This window comes from Molothrus aeneus, chromosome Z (assembly GCF_037042795.1).
Source record: "Molothrus aeneus isolate 106 chromosome Z, BPBGC_Maene_1.0, whole genome shotgun sequence".
NCBI lineage: Eukaryota > Metazoa > Chordata > Aves > Passeriformes > Icteridae > Molothrus > Molothrus aeneus.
In genome coordinates this window covers 11,672,422-11,678,421 of record NC_089680.1, presented here as the reverse complement: position 1 = coordinate 11,678,421, position 6,000 = coordinate 11,672,422, and positions in this window count along the sequence as shown.

The window sequence follows — 6,000 nt, the reverse complement described above, 5'->3', positions numbered from 1 at the left end:
GCAAGATCATGTAGGTGCAGTTCCCCCATGCTCTTCCTTGCTACGGGAGAGAGAGGTCTATGCACAATTCATGCAGAGATTTCATGAAAAACAAGGCAAGAGTGCTCTTACTGAGTGATTGTAAAAGTAGCCTGGTATAAATAAAATGTGCCAGTTTGCATTTTCATCCCAGACTACAGCCCCAAGAACTTAAGGACTTTTTTTGCTAGCTGCTGAAGATTTTCATATGGGTAAGTTCACAAATTCATAAATCATTGTTATGCTTATTTTGCCTGTGAGCTATTTTCTCAGAATTTGTAACAAGACATAAAGTTTCTGCTCTGTTGAAGTGTAATCATAAATGTATCTTTCCAAACACAGAGACCAAATAAGTGCTTCTAGTTTCAGCAGTAGCGAAGTTTTCCCAATATAAGCCAGTATGGTAAAGCAATACAAGCTCATAACTAGCACACAATATAACCAGTTTATTTAAAAAATAAAACAAACACTGCCATAACTCCACATTTGCAAGGAGAAGAAAAAGTATCTGTTAATTGTCACTACATGATGATTTACATATAAGCAAGAAGCTGGAGATTTATAGCCCAGTTGTTCTCATAACCAACCCCAGTGACAGTGTCTCTCTGCTCATCCTAACAGAAACATCTGCCTAGCCACCAGAGCTAGGGACAACCACGGCTATCTGACATTCCAGTGGTTTACAAGGACAACGCACTCACAGCTGCAAAACTGCTACAAGCAAACAGCTAAATAGTCTGCTGAATGCATCACAGCCATTCAGACTACTCAGATGTTTCCTTCTATCCTTAGTAACAAGCTAACATGGATCTTGATCCAAAAGGATCAAGCTTCTGCTCCTTATCTCATAAATTTGATGGGGTTTGGTGTATGGGTTTCTGAGGCTTTTTTTTTAACAGCTTTTCCTGGCAGAACTTACTAGCTAACGAATATTTCTAAAAGACCTTCCTTGTGCCTTGTGCCAACACCTGACAGCAGAACTCAAATTCAGAAATACAGAAAAAGCCCTTGGGAGAGAGAATCCAAAGAGTAAAGCTCACCACTTTTGCAAAGTGTCGCTGCTGGTTCCACTTCTCCCTCTGCATGGTTTGCTCCTCTTGGCTGCTTTCAGCACAGATTAGTAACCTTCAACCCTGACAAATATGTTGCCCTCATGCTTTTATGATCTCATAATCTCTCAGAAGGTGCCACATTCTGAGATTAAATACACCAGAGTCCCAGTGGCAGCATAATAGAGATGCAGCTGTGATTAATGCCAATTAAAACAGTAGCAGCATGTGACAGCTGTTACAATTACTGTTAATTAGCAAGTTTTAAACCCTCTCTTATCAGGCTCCACTTCAAAGCATGCGACTAGAATAGGTCATGAGTTCATGATTCCTTAGTCCTTTGAATGACTTTCTGCTAAAGAACTACTACATGAAAGGCTTTACCAGAAAAGCTTTGCATGATCTGTTGGTATTTCCCTGGAAAATGGCTCGTAAAGAATAAAGGAACTTCAGCTATGGGGCGAATTTGGGCACAGGACACTGCCCAGATGAACCCTTAAGCAGTTTGCTTACAGTGTTCCCCACAGCATGTTAAATTCCACCTATAAATACACAAGTTAAACAATCTAAGCAGGACTCTACAATAAAGTTGCTCAAATATCAATAGAAAGAGAAGGTTGCTCTTAAACCCTACTTGCCACATCTCACACCAATTTTAGAAACAGGGTATCTTCTCCCCTTCTCCCACCACAGCAAGAAGTGAGCCCCTGCTTAGGATTTGTTTCTATTGCACTGGGAGGTCTCCCTGAAGCACGTGCAGACACGCTGGCTGCACCTATCCCAGGAAAATAAACACTGCAGGGATGCTGCCAGGCCCAAACATTGATGCTATCACCCTGGTAGAACAGTCACTGGCATGCTGGGACCAGGAAACATCATCCCACATGGGTGCACGAGTACACAGGGGCCAGGAGCCACACCCTGCAGCCAGCCCCTCTGGCAGGAGTGAGTAGGATGTGGTCAAAAGGCAGCAGTTAGCCCCCAGGCTAAAGAACAGACCTTGGCACTGGCTCACAATAATTCTAATAAATACAGCAATTAGGGATAGCTTTAACTATATTGCATGAGCAGGTTATCTGGGCTCCAGCACAAGGTGGGCACATCTTAGGCCCCAGCAAATCTGCCCTAGCTGGGCAGCTGCCACATTTCCACTCAAGTTGTTACCTAAATCAGTGTCTCACCTCTTGTCTACCAGTTAAGTCATGATAATACATGTCCCATGGGATGCAGGAAAGGCAGGTACAGTGTTGGATGTCAGTGCAGACCAGAACAGCCACCCATGTCCCCAGAACGATGAATTCACTACAAACCTTAATCATCTTAAATAAAGAAAGGTAATTAATCCTCAAAGCTCTTTCAGGCAATGGCCAAATGCTGCAGGGATCTCCTGCAGGCCTAGGGATGACCAAGGGCATTTAACATCACACCGGAGCAGGCAGCTGTGGCCCACAGCACAGCTGCTTCCTCAGGCCTGCAGCCACTTGGTGCCTATTCCTGGCACTTAGATGACTTCCGAGGGCACTTGCTTCAACAACAGCATGGTCTCCTCTGTTACCAATACCAAAGAAACCACCACTTACTGCCTGAGCAGTCATACTGTGACTAGGAAATCATGTTTCATACTTCAAAGGTAACTTAGAAATTACAGTATGGAGCGCTTGACATCCTAAGAGATCTATACATCATGTTGACACATATAAACAAAAAATGAGACCATACTGCATAATGTCAAGCAGCTTTTTAGCTTGTTTTAAAAGAGGGAACCTTTACAATGTAAAGACACACTTTATTTCAGTCTGAATGGGTCATTTTTCTCTTCCTGTTTTTTTTTTTTTCCTGACAGCAGACATTCTTTTTTTTTTCTTCACCAAAAAGAGTTTTATCTCAAGCAGCTCCAAAGCTCATGATCTGTATAGAAAAAAAAATAATCAATTCTGAAGTTTTTGTAGTTTTTGTTATCTTTTAATAGAACTATGGAAATCTTTCAGCAGCTACTCTACTTTCCATCAAGAAAGAATGCACAGGGCTCTCAGTAACACTTCTTACCAAGAGATTTGTGCCGGCAGCACAGGGAGAGGCAGGTACATTATTTTGTGATTAAGAACTAGCAGGTTTGCTCTCCATTTATTTCAACCATCCTATTAGTGCAGCTAAGACATCTGCCTAACATTTCCTTTCACTCTGGTTCACATGAGCTAAATAACACATAAGCTAAAAAATGGGCTTTCAGCAGCCTTTAATAGCAAGGAAAAATAAACTCCTGCAGTATTATAGATGGACAATCTCTGTCTTGGTTTCATTACCTTCTGTTATTTAAAGAAAATTAGTGGCTTTGCACTGACAAAACGCATGCAAAAGAATAATGTGTTGAGCTCATTTTGTCCAATATGTGCAGTAAAGTTTCAGTTAATGATCTTCCACTTAAAATACTAGGACTCTGTGTCACCACAAACGGCATAACCAAGGCGTTCGTTTCAGCATGCCAAAGTCCCCAACCTTTAATGGAGGCATCACATTGTATCCATCCCTCTGCTCTGCTCAGGGTGGGAGCCAGGAAAAGCTTTTTGTGCACAGAGCAATCGGTGTATGCAGTGCTTCCATCCAGCACCCATCTCACAACCACACGTCAATAATTTTGTGAGGGAGGTAGCACAACCTGAAACAGTATCACTGAGCCAAACCAAGCACTGCTTCTTGTAACGCTTTCTCCCATCCCCTCTGGGGTGCACACACACAGAAACAGATGCATTTATCAGATGCCTGTGTCTTTATTGTACAGATACCATATACCCTTTTCAATCTGTTTCTTCTCAACAGACTGTTCTCCCATTGTCCCTTTGCTGCCTGCAAAGAGGCTGTACTTCAGGAACTTTTATTCCAGGCACCTCTTACTAGATTGTCTGTACTTAAAAAAGTCAAAATTACTTTTAAGCGAACATTTACATTTATGTATAATGCTGTTTAATATTTCTAAAGCAGATCACTTTGGGGAGTATTTTACTCTCCTATACTAAGAAGAAATCTCTTTCATGCAAATTACTCTTTCTTCAAGTGGCACAATTAGGAAAAAAAAATATCCTGAAGTTAAAACAAAATCTAATTCTTTCAGACATTATTTCTGAGTCACAAATCTGTTGCTTCTGCAGATATGGGGACATGGTCCCAAGAAAGGCTGACCACTTCATCACAAATGCCTCATTTAGCAGAAGATAGTTGTGAAATTTCCCCTCAGCAGACAGATGACTGCAGTGATGGAAAAGCCATGCTGCCCAAAGGGCTTCACAAGAAATTTTGTGTTTGTCTCTCTGTCTTGGCATCCAACAGAAATTTAGAAGATGCCTTCTTCAGAAATATTTGTCCTGGCAGCCCATCCAGACAACATTCAGCAGACCCCTCCAAATTTCCAATGAACATCTCAAAAACCTTCACTAGTCCCCTTGACGTCACAGGGATTGATTCTCATTCCCATTCTACCTAGTGAGTTGATTGTGACCCCCTCTACTGCGGTACAGCCCCTGGCCTGAGATCTCCTTCAACACTAAGAGCTTGGAGGGTTATGTACATTTCAGACTGATGGAGAGCAAACAAGGGTTGTTGGCGTGCCCGCACTTGGCTCTGGAGCCCACACACACGGTCCTCACCCCATTGCCTAGACAAGGACAGCAGGGAGGGTGCAAGTGGCGCGGGATGGGCTGTGCACAAAGCCTAGGGCATGCACCAGGAGCTGGTCTCACTTGCCTCCTGCATCCTCTCCCTGCAGGGCCTGGGACTTAGGCGGGGGAATGGGAAGAGGGAGAGTCGCGTGCAGCAGACGAGGTGGCGCAGGCGATTGGGCAGAGCCGGGATAGGCAGCCCACGGTGCCGCTGACGGTGGCAGTGTCCGGACGGGGCTCGGCGCCCCTTTCCCCCCTTTCCCCGCCCTGCCGGACCTTCCCTCGCCCGGGGGTGCCGCCCTGGCCGCCGTCGCTGCATCAGGCAGCCGTGCCCGCGGGGTCTGGGACGGGCGGCGGTCACCGAAGGGACGGCCTGGGGGCTGCTGCCCTTCCCCGGGGGAGAGAGACGAGCCGGTGCGCACACGTATGAACGCACAGCCGCACTCACACACATACGCACACCTGGGCTGGAGGGCGTACGAAACAAACCCGCAGCCAGGTGTCAGCTTTAGGGGCGGCCCGGCCCGGCCATGCCCAGCGCGGGTCCCTCCGTCCCGCAGCTCCGCTGCTCGGCGCGGGGGCTCCGGGACCGACCTGGTCTCCTGCGGGTTTCCCTTCTCCATCCCATACCCGAGTGCCTTCCCTCCACAACAATTAAATATCCAGAAGCAAAGACTATTTTTAAAGAGAAGCCGCGCGAGGCGGAGGCAGCGGTCTCCGGACCGCCCGCACAAACCCTGCGCTGCCCAGCCGCCCGCCGCGCTAATTCCGCAGCACCGGAGACATGAGGATCTCATACCTCCGGACAACTGCGTGAGTCATAAATACACGGCGCAGGGCTGAAAGTCGACACTGTTTACAGCGACTTTGCCGCGGCCTTCGGCGAGTCAAACCAGCACCACCACCCCCCGCGCCGGGGCCGGGCTGCGCGGAGGTTCCGCATCCCGCGCCCCGCACTGCGGCTTCCGCGGGGGACTCGCGGCGCTGGCGGCACCTGCGGCCGGCGAGGGGCGAGGAGGGGGCGGCCTCCCCGCCGCCGCCAGCCGTCGGTCGGTCCGTCAGTCCGTCCGTCCGTCCGCGCGAGCGCGGCGAGCGGCGCTGGGGAGGGACGCGGTGTTGGGTTACCCCGGCCCGGCCCCGCCGCCGCCGCGGGGCCAGCGGGTGCCGCGGGGCTGCGCCGGCGGCCGCGCAGCCCACGGTATGTCGGGCCGGTGACTTCAGCCGGGAGATATTTGGAGGCTCCGCGGGGTCCGGTGCGGGGGGCCAGCGTGTGTTTGGGT